General features: G+C 45.2%; 1 protein-coding gene across 3 annotated transcripts in view; it reads right to left on the bottom strand.

Moving 5' to 3' along the window:
* Window positions 1-21,100, bottom strand: part of SLC2A9 (solute carrier family 2 member 9) — a 192,396-nt gene that overhangs the window by 126,394 nt on the left and 44,902 nt on the right. The gene's annotated exons all lie outside the window — the stretch shown is intronic.

The following is a 21,100-nucleotide window of genomic DNA, read 5'->3' as shown; positions in this document are numbered from 1 at the left end:
GGGATGAGAAACCACCTCACACCACAGGGCCCACATCACAAACCGGATGAGAAACCACCTCTCACCACAGGGCCCACAACACAAAGGGGATGAGAAACCACCTCACACCAGAGGGCCCACGCCACAAAGGGGATGAGAAACCATCTCACACCTCATGGCGCACATCACAAAGGAGATGAGAAACCACCTCACACCAAACGGCCAACATGACAAATACGATGAGAAACCACCTCACACCACAGGGAGCACATCACAAAGGGGATGAGAAACCACCTCACATCCAAAGGGCCCACATCACAAAGGGGATGAGAAACCACCTCACACCAGAGGGCCCACGTCACAAAGGGGATGAGAAACCATCTCACACCACAGGGCGCACATCACAAAGGAGATGAGAAACCACCTTACACCACAGGGCACACATCACAAAGGGGATGAGAAACAACCTCACACCAAAGGGCCCACATCACAAAGGGGATGAGAAACCACCTCACACCACAGGGCCCACATCACAAAGGGGATGAGAAACCACCTCACACCAAACGGCCAACATGACAAAGACGATGAGAAACCACCTCACACCACAGGGAGCACATCACAAAGGGGATGAGAAATCACCTCACACCACAGGGCGCACATCACAAAGTGGATGAGAAACCACCTCACATCCAAAGGGCCCACATCACAAAGGGGATGAGAAACCACCTCACACCACAGGGCCCACGTCACAAAGTGGATGAGAAACCACCTCACATCCAAAGGGCCCACATCACAAAGGGGATGAGAAACCACCTCACACCACAGGACTCACATCACAAACCGGATGAGAAACCACCTCACATCCAAAGGGCCCACATCACAAAGGGGATGAGAAACCACCTCACACCACAGGGTCCACATCACAAAGGGGATGACCAACCACCTCACACCACAGGGCCCACATCACAAACCGGATGAGAAACCACCTCCCACCACAGAGCCCACGTCACAAAGGGGATGAGAAACCACCTCCCACCACAGAGCCCACGTCACAAAGGGGATGAGAAACCACCTCACACCACAGGGCGCACATCACAAAGGGGATGAGAAACCACCTCCCACCACAGGGCCCACATCACAAACGGGATGAGAAACCAGCTCACACCACAGGGCCCACTTCACAAAGGGGATGAGAAAACACCTCCCACCACAGCGCCCACATCACAAAGGGGACGAGAAACCAGCTCATCCACAGGGCCCACATCACAAACCGGATTTGAAACCACCTCCCACCACAGGTCCCACGTCACAAATGGGATGAGAAACCACCTCACACCACAGGTCGCACATCACAAAGGGATGAGAAAACACCTCACTACACAGGGCCCACATTACAAAGGGGATGAGAAATCACCTCCCACCACAGGGCCCACGTCACAAAGGGGATGAGAAACCACCTCCCACCACAGGGTCCACATCACAAAGGGGATGAGAAACCACCTCACACCAAACAGCCCACATGAAAAAGGGGATGAGAAACCACCTCACACCACACGGTCCACATCACAAAGGGGATGAGAAACCACCTCACACCACAGGGCGCACATCACAAAGGGGATGAGAAATCACCTCACACCACGGCGCCCACATCACAAAGGGGATGAGAAACCACCTCCCACCACAGGGTCCACATCACAAAGGGGATGAGAAACCACCTCATACCAAACAGCCCACCTCACAAAGGGGATGAGAAAACACCTCACATGACAGGGCCTTCATCACAAAGGGGATGAGAAACCAGCTCACACCACAGGGTCCACATCACAAAGGGGATGAGAAACCACCTCACACGAAACGGCCCACATCACAAAGGGGAGGAGAAACCATCTAACACCACAGGGGGCACATTGAAAGAAAAAATATATATATTTCATGGAATGAAAAGATGACATACATATAGGCAGAATTTTCACTACATGTTTTTTGGTGTGAGTGTGTTTATTTTGTTTTCTCTTAGAGTTTGGCTACTGTCTCAGTAAGAGCAAAACCAGAAAGCTGGGGGAAAAAGACAAGGGAACCAACCCAGTTAAGCTCCTACTATGTGCCAGGCATGGTGTGAGCTCATCACATGATTGTGTCTTTTGACCTTCCAGCATCTGGTGCTATTTGCATGTGAGAGATGTGGAGACAATGTAATATCTCTGCTGAGGCCTCCAGCCAGCAGCTGCACAGGTGGGAATCAAGCCCAAGCTTTTCCCACAGCATCAAATTTGAGAGGCCCCTCCCAGGGGTGGCATCCTTCGAGCTGTCACTGGGTGGAGGTTGGGTCATGGGTGGCTTTGCTGCTATTCCATGGCACTTGGACCTGGCTCTGAGAACAACCAGGAGCCTTTGAACTGAGATGGACACCCCCTAGTTCCCCGAATCCACAATTCAGCATTTCTGGAATCATGCAGTCTGTGAGCACATTGAATGGATTCCCAGTATTACTGAGAAGCCCAGTCGGTGGTACAGCGTCTTAAATGCAAACTTTCCTAACGGTGATCACTTTGGTAGCTGTGATCTGGGCTCCATCTCCAGAGAAAAACTGATGCTACTGACCCCAGGGTGGGTGAGCCCCAGCTTGGGGTGCTGACGGTGTCTGGACCAGGGGAGAAGAACAGCGGGAATGTCCAGAGTAGAGCTCGGGCAACAGTTTACTCCTGAGGCACTGAGCTTAGCCAACAACAGAGTACATGAACTTGGCTCTTTCCAGTGAGTGTTTACAGGTTTCCCAGAAATATTAGGTAGTCACAGGGAGAGATGTTGTATTTAGGAGTAATTATTGCCCATCTTCTACCAAGAAAAGTATGAGTGGGTATGTGGGTGGGTGATCATTTTAAGTAGAATGTTTCAGCCATATTATGCCATGTGACCCACCCAAATAATAATACAAATAGCCACGATGCCTTGCTTCTATGGATGGCTGCACCAAGTGCTTTATCTAAGCATTTATAAGAATGAATGAACACGTCTGATCTGCCAATGACATAATAACTATTGTGAACACTTATGAGCAGTGACCTGCAGCCTGGGCACAGATCCTGAGCAGGCTGTCTGGATTTGAATGCTGCCTCTCTCCCACTCTCTGTGGCCTTGGGCAAGTGACCTAACTGCTCATGCCTCAGTTTTCTTATCTGTAAAATGAGGATAATGCTTATGCCTATACGTTGGTCGTTGGCGGGGGGGGGGGGGGGCGGTTAAATGACTTTATAGATGTATAAAGTGTTCGGCCTAGGAATCCACACGCTAGCATTCCACAGGAAAGAGCAGTTTTTACTACCAAACGCCGTGAAAAGTTCATCACATAGACTATCTCTTTGCATCTTCACAGCTGTCCACCGGGATGGAGACCATGATGATGCCCGGTTTACAGAAACAGCCACCACAGCATAGAGAGGTTAAATGACTCATCAGGGCCCCAATTTGGTCACAGAGGCCCGACTGAACGCCAGGTCTCAGATCCCAGAACCTGAGTTCTGATCTATGAAGCCTGGTCACAGGTGCCTCAGTGACCAGGGAGGGACCATGAGGCCACCAGACCCAGGGGATCTGACCTCTTCCATCAGCCTCCAGTGGTCCTCAAAGATGCTCCTGGGTACCTGGTCCTAGCACCGAGCCGAGGTCTCGGCATTTCCCATTACAGTTTAGACCTCTTGCTGCCTGAGGGCAGAGAGCATGCCTGGCACATAGTAGCTGTTCAATAAATACCTACTGGAGAAATACAGGAGCACAGGAAGGGGCTTCTTACATACCATCACTGTTGCAAAGAGCCCTGCCATTTGCATTTCTTTCTCAGGAGCTATTCAAACAAAAAGGCATGTTTTAAAAAAACATGTATTGAAATGGAGCAGGACCCTATGGTCCTTGCCCCCCAGCACTATGTTCTCCACCTGCCTTTTGTCTGTGGAAAAACTTTAGCCAAAGAATAAGTTTAATCAGAGAAGTGAGAAAATGCAGAAACAAAGGAAAACAGTCCAACAGGACTAAATAATAATAGTTTAGTCATTAAGCATAGTCAGGGACCTTTAGTTTCTATTCAAGGGCTATAAATAATATTCTGAGCCATATCCTGTGAGCTGTCTTATAGATACTAAAACCCTCACAAGGTGGAAGAAGTTAACTACATGATGACCAGACTGTAGCCATCACATAAATTGCCACAATTCCAAGAACTGGACTCAAAGAAATGGGAACAAACCAACGCTGGAACTGAAGATTAACTGTAGTAAAAACAGTCAAGGTGACGCTGATCAGACCACCATGTGACCAATTTCAAGACGACTGTCGGAGCTGCCTGTGCTGCTTCTGCACGTAGCCCCCTCCCTCCACCTAGAAAAGCTCTTGCCCCCTGATTGCGGAGGGGGGCGGTGAGCCAGCTTTTGGACAGGAGTCCGCCCTCCCCCCGCCAACCCCCGGTTGTCGGCATCTGAAATAAAGCAAACTTTCCTTTCCACCAACTTGCCTCTTTATTGGCTTTTGAGGGGCAAGCAGCCAGATCCCCACTTTTGGTTACAGTATGACCCGCCTAACATGGGACCACTACGTGCTCCGGAGAGTGACTCTCAGATGAGTTCTTGTAGTGCCAGTTAGAGCCTGTTGTGTTCAGTAAAGCATGAGGCCAGAGCCCTTACACTTGCTTATTTTACTTGGGAGGGAAGAAAAATAGATAGTCTTGTCTGCCGAGATGATTTTCACTCTCCCTCAGGTAAGGTGAGTGGGTCTTGCGATATAACTCAGTTATCTTCCTCTTTCATCTGCAAGGCTCCCTTTTTTAAAATAGACTTCTAGGTCCTATTTCCCCCAAGCTATAGATGACCTCAGACCTTTCCATATATAAAACCCTCCTGGACCATGATGAGATAGCAAAAACTTTTAAGTAGAGTTGGAATCATTGAACTTATCCCAAGTCAGGTTCTAATTTAAGGACATCACATCGTGCCATTGCCCCCCAGTCGAGTGGAGCTGGGAAGGTGATGCTGGTGGCCACTCCTGCCACTGCCAGGACAGGCTCCCAAGGCCGCCGAGCTCCATGCTACTGGAGGTGAGAAGGGGAGGAAGGAGATCTCCCTCACAAGACTATCTGAGGGATGAAATGGGCTGTTTTTCTTTATATGTCTTCATATTTAAGATCTCATTCATTAGACTCAAGGCTAACATTCATCCAGCTCTCCAAGTGTCAAGCTCCGTGCTGGATACTTTACAAATGTAACTGCAACAAAGTTTAAAAACATAGAGTTCATGGTGTCATCGAAACACGACCTTGGTTTTTGTCTCCTACATTCACTCAAAATGTAATCACTGAGGGTGCCCTTCCCCGCCCCATCTCAGGGGTCTTAGATGGTCCCAGAGTCACAGTTTCAAAATCACAATCAAAATCATGGCTGAATGACGAATTTTACACCCGCCTCCCCCTGCCAGTCCAAGCCTGCATGGAGCTGGAGTCTGCAGTGGAAAGAGTTGGGGGTGGGAGGTAGATGTTTGAGGTTCATTTTTCTTCCTCCCCCTGCCCTCCCCCAGCTTCTACCCAGAGTCTGACCACCCCCCTCCCCCCAAGGATGGAAGAGGTAAAGAACTAGGTCAGGTCCCTGGGGCTGGCAGAACGTTTATAGCTGATATTCTTTCACTGTGAGCATTTTCACAGGAATTCTGGAGAGTTCCATCCCTGGGATCAAGTCCCCTCCCACTGCAGGTTCCCTAACCTGGGAGTTTGCACCTCTTTTTCTCTCTCTTCTGAAGAGTCATCTCCTCTGCAGCCCCAAGGAATCCAAGGTCAAGGCTACTGTGTATTGTGAAAGTTGTGCCCAGTGCCCCCAGGGGGTGAGTTGAGGCTGAAATCCAGCCCACTCGGACCTCCAAGCTGAGGGCCCTCAGGGCTGGTTATTAACCTTGCTTTTTATTTCCTATGTTTTATGATGATTTGATATCTTGGAGCCTTACTGATCCTGGAGAGACTCCCCCTCCAAGGCTAGCTAATTCCTAGCAAACAACTTGCCTGGGAGCATGCCTTTAACATACAAACCAACCAATCCAGAGCCCACACCAACCACTTCCTCTATTTAGCTCTGACACACCAAGTCAATATGCCCCCTGCCCTAAATCGCCCCAGGGCCAGGTACCAGACAAGTAGAGACAGCCCCTGTAGCCCTGGGACCACCCGAAATTATTCAAACTATGCCATCCTGAGCTTTCCCAAGCTTGCCTCCCCCAGTCCTTCCCACAGAAGCCACAATAAAGGCTCTGGGCCGTGCCCTGCCCTCTCTCCTTCTGCCTCCTGACACACCCTGGTGCTTCCTCGTGTGGCCCTGCACGGGGTGGTGTGCACCTTCACAAGGGGACTGTGAATAATAAACTCTTCTTTCAAAGGCAGTGTCTCTGTGTCTGTCACCTTACAATGCCCGATTAAAGCCAAACCCCAGGTACATTTTAGAGCAGCTGGGTCACCCTCTCCCTCAGGCCTGGTGCCACTTGGGTTCTTGCTGCAGGGGAGCACTTCTTTCTGGAATCCACTGCCTGTGACCTTCCAGGACACCTCTCTCCCGGTTCTTCTCCAGTTTCTTTGAGCACCTTCCCAGGGATTTGAGCCCAACCCTCTTTTCTGTTCATCTCCATCACTTCCCCCAGGGCAGTGGTTCTTAGACTTGGCTACACATTGGAATCACCTGGGGGATTCTGAAAACTGCTGATGCCCATGGTCTCCCACACTTGGAGATTTGGGGTTAATTGGCCTGGGGGTGTGGCCTGGGCGCTGGGTTGTTCAAGCTGTCCAGGTGGCTCCAGTGGCAACCAATTGAGAGCCTAGGGCCTCACCTCCAGCTGCGGCGGACGGTGGTGTGTGGCGCAGAGCTGAGGGGCTCATCCCCCAGCTGCCGGGAGTGTTGTTGGCTATGGGAGAGCAGGTGGGTCCCCACCCTCCCCCAGAGACATGCCCTTGAAGGATGCTTCCTCCACAAGGCAACTCATGCCTCCTCAGGAGCAAGCTGCACCCAGTGGCTGGCTGACGTGGAGGCACAAAGGCCTCTCCTCCCCTGCCTGAAAGCGGTGCACCTCTGACGGGTCCTCCCAGGTCCAGTGCTCCCTGCGGCTGAGACCTCCGTTGCAACTGAGGGCAGCTCACCCTCTCCCTCTGTTGAGTCCTGCTTCCTTTACTGCCTGACAGGTGTTGATCTGAGAACACTCCCCCATCAACTTCCTGCTCACAAATCTCCATCTCAGGGTCTCTTCCCTGGGGAACCCAACCTAAGACACATGTATGGGGCCATGACTCCAAGCCTCCACGTCCGGGCCACACCTCTTACTGGGGCCCCTAACTCACATTTCCAGTTGCCTAGGGGACAGCTCCACTGAAAACCCTTGGGTTCCATAATCTCCGCATGGTGTCCCCCACCTCCCAGCCCACGCATGCCTGTCCCTGGACCACAGCCGGGGCTATCACCACCTGTCCAGAAATTCAATTAAGAAACCCGACATCACCTCCATTCCTGCCTTTAGCTCACAGGCCTCCCGCTGCCATCCGATCTGCTGCCTATCCTCATATAATCCTATTGACTCTGTTTCTGAAATCTCTGTCTTGTGCATCTCCTCCTCTTCTACCTTGCTAGCATTTGCCTTAGGGGAGCTTCTTACAGCGTTTTGCCTGGATTCTGACAACAGCATCTTCACTGTCCTGAAATCCTACTGCATTCTTTGCTTTCCCCTCACAGCCTCAGAGCGATCCTTCTAAAATGTGAATCTGACGTTCTAAGCTACTTCTCTGTCTAAAACCTTCAGCAGCTCCCTATTGCCCTCACGATCAAGTTCAAATCTCTTCGCCTGGAATACAAAGCCCTGTTTTATGAGCACCCTTCCAGGATTCCAGCCTTGCCACTGGCTAGACAGAGGAGCGCTCTGCTGCTCTGCTCTGCTCTGGTCCTGCCAACCCGAGGGCGTCCCTGAGTCTGACAAGCTGATTTCATGATGCTGTGCCTTTGCACCTGCTGCTTCCTCTCCCAGGAATGCCTGCCCTTATCCACAGAACATCCATGTATCCTCACAATTTTAGCATTTCCTCCTCTGGATGACATCTCTTCCTGGTACAGAATTCCATGAAAGCGCTTGTTACCTGTATAGCACGTCTTTCTTTATGGGTATGTCTCTCCGACTAGACTGAGCTCCTCAGGGCCGCCCCCTGCCATGTTCTTTTATGTTTCTTCCCAATGCCTGGCACTTGGCAGGTGTTCAGTAAATGCTTCTTGACTGAATACGTGTTGAGTAAGATGAATGGCATAGGTAAGCGATGCTGCAGATAAGATAGAGACCCCTGAAATAACACACACCCCTGCTTTTAAAGTACTAAATACACACACGCACGCACACACGCACACCCCACATATATACAAAAGCTAAAACTTCCCTACGTGGTATCCTATTAAAGGGCTAAAGTAGCATAAATAATAGTCCCCTATGAGGTACTATTATAATTTTCAGTCTATAGAAGAGAAAAATGAGACCCACAAATGTTAAGTAGCTGAAGCAAGCTCACGTGAGAAACTGGGGGACAGAGTTGAATAAGAGCGTGGCTCTTCTGATCTGTGCACGGGGCTCTTTTTGTGACATTATTCCTGATACCACGTGGTTCTCAGTGCGAAGCAATACCCATCGCCTTCCCTCGTGGCAGCTGCTAGTTAAATAGTGAATTTATATGCAGATGATATTAGGCTGAACCAGTCCTGCTCCTCTATAGAAAGTTCTGTACAGAACTCATCAGAGATCACTCGAGCTCAGCTCCAGTGGCTCATGCTGTTACCAAAACGGATTCCACCAGGGTGAGGTGCAGGTCCGTGCATCAGCCATTCAGCGAGGGAGAAACAGTCACCTTCTGAAGGGATGCTTTGTAAAAGGGTTGAATGCACCTTGCTTGTTATTTGTCACAAGCTGGGTCTCAAAAGGGAAACAGCACGGGTCAATGAACGTCCATGGAACCCATGACCTCGATGTCCCCACAACCGCCTTCCAGAGGGGGGACCCTGCTGGCTGCAGCTAACAGAGCCCTGGGGTGGGGACCATGTGCCCAGCTGTGTCTGCACCACACGACACCACCTTATGATGGGTCAGTCTCTCACCATCTCCACCCCAGATCCTGCAGAAGTCAACACCACCCCACCCCACAGGGTACAATCCAGACGCTAAGACGCTCAGGTCATTGCAGCAAATGTGTTGCTCTAGAATCACTGTTTCAGGTACAGTAAGTCCCCTACATATGAACCTTCAAGTTGAGAACTTTCAAAGATGCGAACGTGTGTTTGCATGTCCTATCACGTAAGTCAGTTCACGTGTCTGGCGTACATTGTCACCTGTGTGCACCCTCTAAAAGTGGTTGTGCTTCTGTGTACTTTACTGTACAGTACTGTATAGAGTACAGTAGTACAGTATCTATTTCAAGCCCAGGATGTCTGGAAGCAAGCGTAAAAGCAGCAGTGATACAGCTGGTACAGTGTAGCCAATTGTGTTAGTTGGGTCCCTAGGCTAACTTTGTTGGACTTATGATCAAATTGGACTTATGAACATGCTCTCGGAATGGAACTTGTTCATATGTAGGGGACTTACTGTACATATTCATGGTCTGACTCTGACTTCAACAACAAAAGACACCTCAAGAACATCGTTGTATGATTACCCTCGCATTTTCCTGTCTTAGAAATAATACTGAAATTACCCTCTCAGGGCATAACATTCACCTCTCAGAAAGTTGTCCCAAGTACCACATGTGAGTGAAGTGACCAGCCCAGGGTCACCTTTCAAGAAACGCCAGCTCCCTACCCGCTTCCTACAACTTTTTTCTGCCTTTCAAAGGGTTTCAGTGCCTTCTGCTTCGCTTGGTTCTCGAGCAATCTTATGGGAAAGTAAGGTCAGTAGCTATTATTCCCATTTTACAGATAAGGAAACTGAGACTGGAGAGGTGGAGAGAGGGGTTAAACATCCTGCAGCAAAATTTCCCATGAAATGAACTTTGTCCCTTCCTCATTTTAGAGAGAGAAATCCATGTAATGTTTAAAGGTTGTTGACCTGCAGAGTGCCTCCCTGGGCCAACCTACAGTGACAGGCTGGCACTGAGCACGTGTGAATTTGCTGAGTGCTTCATACAGAGTAACTCGATTTCACCCTCACAACACCCCTGCCTTCATTCCCATTTGACAGATGAGAAAACAAAGGCACCAAGAAGTTAAGTAATGCATTCATAGTCATGTATCTTATAAATGGCAGAGTGGTACACCCACCCCAGGCAGTGTGGTACCCAGCTCTGTGCTCTTAACCTGAGCAGTCCAATTTCTCTGACAATACGTTTATACAGATCACTGTTCTCTTTCCCAAGGTAATTAGGTAACCAGCATTCTTTTCTAAATAATGCTGCCTGAACTTGAAGCCCATTATGAATCCCTTTGTCAGGCTCCTGCGTTCTAGCTGAATCATACTGGTTTCTGGGTCTCATTGTTCAGATCCATTCATACCACGGCTTCGTCTGTCACCTCCTTCTACAAATCCTCATTGTGGCTCATCTGTGATCAGATCAGTGTCCTCCAAATGGAGCTCAAGAAAGGAAGACAAAGAATGTGGTTTGTTCTAAGGCTCACAGAAGCACAAGGACGCCCTGTGATTTGGACCTTCCTATTGATGACCTGGATCCTGGGGATATGGAAGGTGTGACTGCCAGTGGTCAGGTTCCAGCCTAGTTACCAATGAGCTCCAAGACTTTGGGTCACAAATTTGGGCCATAACCTTGGGCCTTTCACAGCCCCACTCAGCTTCAGAGTTAGACCCAAGTTCAGTTCTGGTTCTTCTACTTACTAGCTCTGGGGCCTTGAGCAAATTACTTGTTCTCTCTGGAATCGCATGAGAAGAGTAATTAACACTTATTTCGCAGGGTTGCTGTGAGGTTGACAGCGGTGATATCCTAGCATGGGCCTGGTACATGATTGGGAGCCGAGAGATGTTGCTTCTTTTTTCCCTTTGCTGTGGTCCTGAGCCAACACAAGTGGCCTATCCTAATTGAAGAGTGTGTCTGCGATTAGATCTGCTACCCTGAGCCCGTGACTTCGTGTCTGGGTTGAGTGTATGAAACTCACCTTTCAGACACAAGCGGGAAGTCTAGGAGTTAAAGGCCAGCCTACCCACAATCCGGGGCTCCCATCTAATTTCATCAGCCACTATCCCTCCTCCTTGGGTGCTCTGTCCCCCTTGCAGTCTCTGTCAGCTATCTGGTGCCCCTTCCCTGGACACGGACACCCCTGGTGGCTCTTTGCTGAACACACCAATGAACAAGCGTGGCACCCCTCCCTCTCGGGTGCTGCTTCCTCATCTATAAGATGCTAGGCTGCACCTATGTGCATGCTCCCATCCCCTCTGCTCTGAGTACCCTCCATTCTCTGCACACCAAGGATATGGGGCTGGATTTTCAAAGCAATGCTAACATCTCATTGCCTTAACTCGTTCACGTTGTCATTCATTCCATCTGTGGCGCTCTTATTGAGCCACTCTGCCTCCAAATGTGCCTAGCTCTCCCTCAATCTTCTTATTTTTATTTTTGTTTTTGCACTGGCCATTTGCTCTACCTGGAATGGTGTCTCCCTTCCCTACCACCTGGACAATGGACATAAGCCATTTGGGGTAATTATTAAACCTCTCTGAGACTGAACCTTTAATCTCTAACATAGAAAGTGATAATATTTATTTCCAAGGGCTGCTACATGAATTAAATGAGGTATTGGCTGACATCTATTGACCACCAGCTCCAGGTACTGTTCCAAATGCTTGACATCTGCTTCCTTCTTCAAGCCTTACAAGAAACCCCCACGAGAGAGGTGCCATTGTAATTTCATTGATAGGTAAGGAAGCGGCTAAGAGAGGTTCAGAAACTTTTCTCAAAGTCCCACAGCGCGTGGTGGTGGGGCTGGAAGGCAGACCCAGGCAGTCTGGCACCAGAACCCGCATGCCCGTGACTCGATGCTGCAGCTACAACTGGCCTGCTCTGTGCTCTGCCCTTTTGGAGTTCATTTGTCTATGACAGAATCACATTTTCTCCACCTCTTTTTAATCTTGTGTGAAATTTTTCTGGTATGAGATCCTTAGCATTTTGTAGATTAACAATAATTGTTGTGATGACATCACCATCATTTTGTAATACCAATTCTCTGTGTTACAATGTGCCAAGAAAAAGCTACTGTCCTTGAGCAAACATGGGATACTTCTAAAAGGTGACGGCAAACTGGCCACAGAGTAACCTTAATGTGTTCCCCGAAGGAGGAATTTATGGATTACTTTCTCTTTACACAGCAAAATGAAACTGGCAGTGAGTGACAAGAACAAAGTCACGTCTGTTTGGGAATTGAAAACATTACTCTAATTAATTGTTCCCAACATGGAATCAAAACGACAAATTATTTAGAAAAATAACATTGAGAAAGTGGCATACTAAAATTTTGGGAATGTTGGCAAATCTATCTTCAAGGGAAAAACTGTATGAATAATAATGAAAAAGCAGGAATTAAAATTGGAAAGCAATAAAATGGATAACAGAGTTTAGTCTTTCAAATAGCAAAATTAGAGGCAACCATTTGGACATGTTATTTAAAAATGGAGAGAGCAGGGAGTTCCCTGGTGATCTAGTGGTTAGGATTCAGCTCTTTCACTGCTGTGGCCTGGGTTCAATCCCTGGTCGGGGAACTGAGATCCCACAAGCCCTGCAGTGCGGTCAAAAAACAAAAAAAAAAAAAAAAGAGAGAGAGAGAAAGCAAAATCAAATTAAGTCAAGAGAGAAGATATAAAGAATAGACATGAGGATGTTAAAACTTATATAGTTGTATGTATATTTGCGTGCATATTTGAATGTTCCAATGAAATGAGTGATTTTATTGAAAAGGCAGCAATTTTTAAAACTGACTGAAAAGAGATTAGATTGTTAATTAAAGAAGAAACTGATAAAATATCCTCCAATAATTTCTTCCTGAAAAAACTACGTTGAGATGGTTTCACTAGTGAGGTCTTTTGATACTTTAATTACTAACTAATGTTATATAATATCATCTAGAATGAGTAAAAGATGAAAAGAGATAAAAATATAAATTAAGCATCAAAACTCTAGACAAATCTCATCTCTGGATATAAGTATATAAATCTAAACAAGATACCAATGGATCAAATTTAACAACATATAAAAAGAATATTCCACAGTGACCAATAAAGATAAATGCCAGGGCTGTGAGGATGGTTTAATACAAGGCATTCTAATAATATAACATATCCAATAATTGATTGTCAGGTAACAAAAAAGCATCAGTAGCCTAATAAAAACTAGAAGATATTTTCCACATTGCTGATATAAATACTAAAATGAGATACATAATTCCTTACCAAGATAAATACTAGCCCATTTTAAATTGATAAGAATTAACATACTTACATTAATAGTGAAACACAATAGGTGTTCCAAATAAATTAGGAAAAAACAAAGATGCCCACTGCAATCAACATTATTAACATATCCTGGCCGATGCAATAAGACATGAATGTCAGTAAAAAGAAAGAAAGGGCATAACCATTAGAAAGGAGGGGACAGAATTATCAGTCTTTGCAGATGCTATCAGTAATCACTCATTTGAATTGTCTAGATAAGCAAACAAATAAACAGACAAAAACTGTAAGAAAGCAAAAGAGAGTTCCAGATTAACATATATAATCAGTAGCTTTCCCATATTTTGTTGACAACCAAAAACGTAATGGAAGAAACCTCCAGTAGCAGCAACAAGATAGAAAATAACTATAATGAATAAGAAAATTAGTTCCTATTGCTTAGTTAGAAATACAAAAGCAGTAAAAACAGCTGAGTGATACAAAAGACAATCTAGATGAAGAGGGAGGCATGATATGTTTCTCAATGGAAATAATCAATTATGAAAAACAATCTTAATTGGGTTCAAACTAATGACTCAGTTTAACACAATTCCAATCAAAATTTCAATGACTTTTTTGTGTTGAAAAATGAGGAAATAGTTTTAAAGTTCCCATGGAAGAATATACAAGTGAATGCTTCCGGCACAGTTTTGAAAATGAACAGTGGTGAGGACAGTAGTAAACATATAACAAAGTTACAATGATGAAAACAATGAAGTATGGGCACCAGAATAGAAATATAAAAGGAACAAAGTGGATGGCCCAGAAGCAGAAACTCACATATATTTTGAATTTAATGTGTGGTAAAGAAACCTCAAAAATCAATAGGGGAAAGGTTGTTTGGATTAAAGAGTAGTTTAGGAAAAAGTGGTAAGAGAGGTGGGAAAAAGATAAATTTAAATGCTTTACACCATATTCTACAATAACTCAAAAGATTTTAAGAATTAAATGTAAAAACTGATACCGTAGACAAACTGCAAATAAATACAGATGAAGATTCATTGCATTCCTAAGAGAAGAAGAAATTTCTAAGCTAAAAACCAGTGGAAGAAATCTCAAAGGAAAAGAAAGACTTTGTTACGTAAAAAATTTTTTTTTATGATCCACACATTGAAAATAAAAAGGAAATTAAACGTAAAAAAACCCAAGTCATAAAAATATTTGCACAGCAGGACTTCCCTGGTGGAGCAGTGGTTGAGAGTACGCCTGCCAATGCAGGGGACACGGGTTCGAGCCCTGGTCTGGGAAAATCCCACATGCCACGGAGCAACTAAGCCCGTGCGCCACAACTACTGAGCCTGCGCTCTAGAGCCCACGAGCCACAACTAGTGAGCCCACGCACCTAGAGCCCGTGCTCCGCAACAAGAGAAGCCACTGCAGTGAGAAGCCCGCACACCGCAACAAAGAGTAGCCCCCGCTCATCGCAACTAAAGAAAGCCCGCGCACAGCAACGAAGACCCAATGCAACCAAAAATAAATAAATAAATATATAAATATATATATATATATATATATATTTGCACAAATATATCAAAGGGTTAATATTCTTTTTTAAAATTTAATTTATTTTTTATACAGCAGGTTCTTATTAGTCATCACTTTTATACACATCAGTGTATGTATGTCAATCCCAATCTCCCAATTCATCCAACCACCACTCCCCCCCCCCCACTTTCCCCCCTTGGTGTCCATACGTTTGTTCTCTACCTCTGTGTCTCAGTTTCTGTCCTGCAAACCAGTTCATCTGTCCCATTTTTCTAGGTTCCACATATATGCGTTAATATATGATATTTGTTTTTCTCTTTCTGACTTACTTCACTCTGTATGACAGTCTCTAGATCCATCCACGTCGCTACAAATGACTCAAAGGGTTAATATTCTTAAAAGCAAAAGAGGTTGTAAAATTACTAAGAGAGTCGTTAACTTCCCAACAGACACATAAGCAAAGTACATGAATAGACCATTTACAGAAGACATGTTTGAAAACTCACTGACTTAGTGTGGTGGGCTCAGTAATGGCCTCCTCCAAGACACCCACATTCTAATCCCTGGAACCTATGTGGCAAAAAAGACTTTTGCAGTTAAAGATCTCCAGATGGGAAGATTATCCTGAACTATCTGGATGGGCCCTAAATGCAATCGCAGGTGTTCTTAGAAGAGGGAGGGTAGACTAAACATGCTGCCTGCCATATCAGTAAACAAAGGGTGTTGCAGCCATCTGAGATTGCAGGCACTCCTGACACTGAGCGCGAAGGGAACTCAGGACGGAAACAAGGACTGCCCGCCATCTAGCAGACGTCAAGACTGCAGCTTGAGGAAACTCAGGATACTGGCCCCAGAGAGCTGAGGTGCATATCAAAGGAATGATTTCAGTGAGCCCAGACTCTTACATCTTCCCATACATAGAAAAGCGCTAAATTCCTTAACTTGAGTTATCTGGTTTTCTTTAATTAACAATAATCTTTTTACGTTCCGACTGCCTGCCCTTTGTTGCAAAAACTCCTATATATTGCAGCTCCCCCCTCACCTCCGAGGAGCAGTTTTCTCAGAGCTATTTGAGATGCTGTCTCCCGGGCTTGAAGTCCTAAGAATGTCGGCTAAATACAACATAACTCTCAACTTTTAGGTTGCGCATTTTTTTTTTCAGCTGACAGAGGCAAAGGGAAATTTGACCACAGAAAGGAGAGGAGGAGGCAATGTGACCACAGAGGCAGACCTTGGAGCAATGTGGCCACAAGCCGAGGAACGCCAGCAGCCACCAGAAGCTGCAAGAGACAAGGAACAGAATTCTCCTCCTCAGAAGGGCACAGCCCTTCTGACACCTTGATTTCATCCCAGTGAAACTGGTTTTGAACTTCTGGCATCCAGGAATATGAAAGAATAAATTTCCATCTCTTTTGTGGTGATTTGTTATAGCGCCAACAGGAAACTAATGCATTTATGAAATATCCAACCTTGCTAATAAGCAAAGAAACACAAAATAGTATTCTAAGGCAATACTATTGATATATTATTTTTGCCTTTCAAATACCAAAGAGTTATTTAAAGGCTCATGGGTGACAAAGGCATCTTGTACACTGCTGGTGCAGAAGCAAATTGAGGCAGCTTCTGGAGAAAAATTTGATATGTATGAAATCCTCAAATAAATTTATATTCTTTGACATATTGTTTTCATTTCTAGGATGCTAAACCACACAAATAGAGATTTGAATAATGATTTATGTGGAAGATTGTTCATCCTAAGTTTATAAATTCAGTGTTTCAATAATAAACACAATCCAAATGTCCAGCAAATAAAAGAATAATGAAACAAATTATGGTAACTCAAAAAATAGAATAATGTACAATTATTAAAATTATCATGGCAAATAATTTTAATGACTTGTTCACAATATAGTGTTGCAAAATAATCAGCACACAAAAAGTTATAAATGTAATGAACCAAATGTTGTGTTTGTGTGTATGTGTGTGTGTAAGTTTACGTGATTAAAAAATAATGGAAAAAAGCTTTTAAAACTGTTAAGGTGTTTGTCTAGAAATGGTGAGATACAGACATTTTAATGTTTTTATTTACCAGTTTCTTCCATATTGTGTACAATGGATATGGATGCAACATAATCATAAAAATCAAACAAGGGACTCCCCTGGCAGTCCAGTGGTTAAGACTCCACGCTTCCACTGTAGAGGACGCAGGTTCGATCCCTGGTCAGGGAACTAAGATCCCTCATGCCTCACAGCATAGCCAAAAAAAAAAAAATCAAACCAGATAACAGAAAGGAGATAAGAGCTTTATGAAAGGTATTTGTTTCAGTATTGTTCATGTTAGTGAAAATTCAGGAACAGCAAAGGCATTCAGTAATGGGCAATAGTTACATTGCACCTTTGTGATAGAATATAATGTAACACTGAAAATGTATCTATGCTATTTTAAAAATGTGTTTACAAAGAGTCTAGTGATACAGAGAAATGACTTTGATAGAGTGGTGATTTTTTAAAAGTAAAACACAAAGCTAAGCACAGTATTATCTCTCTTGCATAACAGAGATATAGAAATGTAGAAAGAAACTTATAGACCAAAATACTCAAAGTGTCTGCCTTTCTTATCACTGCAGAATTTCAAGTGGCTTTACTTCCTTTTTCATATTTCCCAAGTGTACCAAGCTGAGCACTAAATATCTGCACAAAAGAACAAACTGGACGTAAGTTGTGTGTGATGCACTGATGAGCTCTGAGCTCCAATTCTTTCTTGGCCGCATCCTCATCTGGAACGGATGCTCTCCCAGGCATGTGAAACCATTCACTTATGGCCTCAAGCTGTTCCCAAGTCTTCTCACACTTTTGCCTACAATTTTTATCTCAGTTCCTTTCTTCTTTGTCATTGTAGGAGAAATAGCTAATTAGTATGTTTTTTGAAATATTCTTTCGAAATACAAAATGTCATATAAATGTTCAACCCCACAGTGTTTTACAATGTGTCTTTGATTAAACTCAAGGCACCAGCGTTAATTCTCTCTCTTGCCTTCTGGCATCTGTTCTAAAAGCCTTCTTGCTACTTGCTACATTGGTACCCCTAGGTTATTTTTTCCCATCAGATTGGATTTATTTCAGATAGTCTTGGGCCTAGCCATGAGGATGTGTGAGTAACTCAAGGAATGTCTTTTTTTTCAAATTCATGCTAAGGGAAAATGGATTTTGGGCTTCTCTTCCCTTAGAGGAAGAGACACGGGAGATATCACCTCACTCTCCATGATATGAAGACACAGTGAGAAGGTGGCTGTGTACAAAGCAGGGAGAGGGCTCTTGCCAGAACCTGACCATGTGTGCACCTTGATCTTGGACTTCCAGACTCCAGAACTGTGAGAAATATATTTCTGTTGTTTATAAGCCACCGGTCTATGGTATTTGTTATAGTAGCCCTCACAGGACTAAGACAGGACCCAAGTAGCAGAAAGAATCTGATAATAGATTTACCAAAGAGAACTTTATTGAGTGATGAGAAATTGACAAGTATCTCAAAAGAAAAAAGCTTAGGCTCTATTGAGGCAGATATTTATTTACTTTTTACCCCTGGAGCACAGTTCTATTCATTGATTTTAAAATATTATTTTATGTTTAAACAGCTGAGGCTGTAATTGTTATATTGTTTTATTGTCACACAAAAAATGGTTACTTTTATACTTTAAAAACAAAAAACAAAAGAGTCTCTTTAATATGGGACCTCACTTTGGTAAGGAAACTGTTTCCCACAAGCATTAATTATAGAAATTGTCATGCATGTGACAACCAAAAATGTAAGTGTGAGTTGTTTTTTGTTTTGCAAAACAACAAAAACAACCAAACCAAAATGGTAGCCATAATAATCCAAAAGGGTAAATAGTAAAAGATCAGAAACAGATGTCTCTGATGTGACCTGGATTAGCTGAAATATAAAAAGTCATACATAATGCTACGGAATTATACACTAAAATGGTTAAAATGCAAATCCCAGATTATGTACATTTTACCACAATAAAAATAGCAAAACATTAAAAAAAAAAGTTTTTTAAGTGATAAATGTCAACCAGTTCCCATTATCCTATCATCATGCAGCCACCATGCTTGATTTGTCAGCTTATAAAACCTTTGCTGATTGAGGCAGGAGCCAGCCCTAGGGTTAGTAAGACTCAGGTAGCTGGCACAAAGAATGGGACCTGTTTTCTAACCCAGGCGCTTACTGTGCTATTGTGGTTTATAATAAGAAATTTATATTTGGTCCTTGTCCTGGTTCTGGCACAGAGTTCCTCTTAAAACCCTTGGAATTTCCTAAGTGATAAGAGAAATAAAGATGTTTTGGTATTCATAACAAACCCCTTTCAACCACACCTGAGTTTATGTCAGTGAGGCGACTTTTGGACCACACCTAAGGATGGGGGCTGGTTGCCAGGTGAACCAACCAACTGATTAGAGGGTTGAAACTTTTGGTCCCACCCCCGTGACATCTGGGGATGGGAGTGGGGCTGGAGATTGAGTTCAATCACCAATGGCCAATGTTCAATCAGTCTTGCCTGTGTAATGAAGCCTCCATTAAAAGCCAAAAGGATGGGGCTTGGAGAGCTTCCCTGTTGGTGAACACGTTTTAAAGCATGGAAGCCCCACACGCTTTCTCCACACCTTGCCCTATGCAGCTCTCCCATTTGGCCGTTCTTGAGTTACATCCTTTTATAGAAAACTGGTTTCCTGAGTTTTGTGAGCCACTCCTGCAAATTAATTGAACCCAAGGAGGGGTCCTGGGAACCTCTAATTTATAGCCCACAGGTCAGAAGCTCAGGTAACTGGACCTGGGATTAGCATCTGAAGCAGGGACAGTCTTGCGGACCGAGCCCTTAACCTGTAGAATCTGACACTACGTATGGGTGGATAGTGTCAGAATTGAGTTGAATGGTAGGACACCCAGCTGGTGTCGGGCAATTGCTTGATGTGGGGAAAGAACCCACTGGATGGGACTGGAGTCAGAGTCATAGTCACATTCCCAGAGAACCCAGAGGGTCCCATTCGTGGCTGTAAAAGACACACCCCACACGTGGGTCTGCGAGCGGGCAGACCCGGATTCTGAGTTCAGCTCCAACATTTTTTTACTAGTTAGCTCTATCCCTCACCTCTCTCAGCTCCTGTTTCCATGCCTGTAGATACGAGCTGTTCACAAAGTAGAGTGCGGGTATGAATGGCATTAAATATGTGCTTCACACGAGCGCACCATTGATGTGAGCATCTGTTAGGTTTGTTTCTGCTGCCGGCCTCCTCCTGCTGGGATGCAGCCCACAGGGCGGGGGTTGGTCAGCTGTGCTCTCTTCAAATGCCCAGAAGGGGTGGGCATTTGACGATCGACCTTCAGTCATGGTTTAATCCCTCCCTCCCTCCTGGTCTTCTTGTGTAGGTGGGAAGGGGATGGCTCTATATCCCTGGGAGGCCTCCTCACCATTCTTCCCTCATTTTCACTGGACACTCAGGCAGCAAAGCCTGTGGATTCAATCTGCCCTTCCTCTCTCTCCACCGGGCCTCCGCCTCAGTTCCCGTCTCATCCTTCCCTCACTATGTGCACCAATAGCAAGTCTCCATCAGGTTCCTCTCCTCCCTTCTGACCCCTCCCACTCCTACCCACACCTGCCCCCCACCTTCCCAGAGCCACCTTCTAACTCAGATCTGGCCACGTCACTCCCCTGATCTAGTGTCACCCAGGGCTCCCTACTCCCCCAGGAGGAAGTCTACCATGGCTCAGCGAAGAGGTGCCTCACCTCTCATGCTCCCCACGCACGCTTTTCCCTCAGCCCCCAAGCCACTCCTACGTCTTTTACAGGCCTGTTCCCATTTCAGGGCCTTTTCTTTAGTTATTCCCTTTCTCTGCAGGGTCTTCTCTCCAAACCCCCTCATCACCTGCCTAATTGCTGCTCACTCTTCAGGGCTCAATTTAGAGGCCACCTCTTCTGGGAAGCCTCACTTGATTCCATCTATCCCCACCCCAACGTGGGTGAGGTGTTCCTCCTTGCCAAGGCCACACAGCAAGTACATGCCTGTACTGGGATTTAAAGTCAGGCCTTCCTGTTTCCAAAACAGAAAGCCAAAAACAGAAGACTGTGCAATTACATATTAATGTGGGAAAGAAAGGCTCAAGAGTGAGGTA

This window comes from Balaenoptera acutorostrata, chromosome 5, assembly GCF_949987535.1.
Source record: "Balaenoptera acutorostrata chromosome 5, mBalAcu1.1, whole genome shotgun sequence".
Classification (NCBI taxonomy): Eukaryota; Metazoa; Chordata; class Mammalia; order Artiodactyla; family Balaenopteridae; genus Balaenoptera; species Balaenoptera acutorostrata.
The sequence above is the reverse complement of the archived record's forward strand: the minus strand, read 5'-3'. Positions and strand labels throughout refer to the sequence as shown.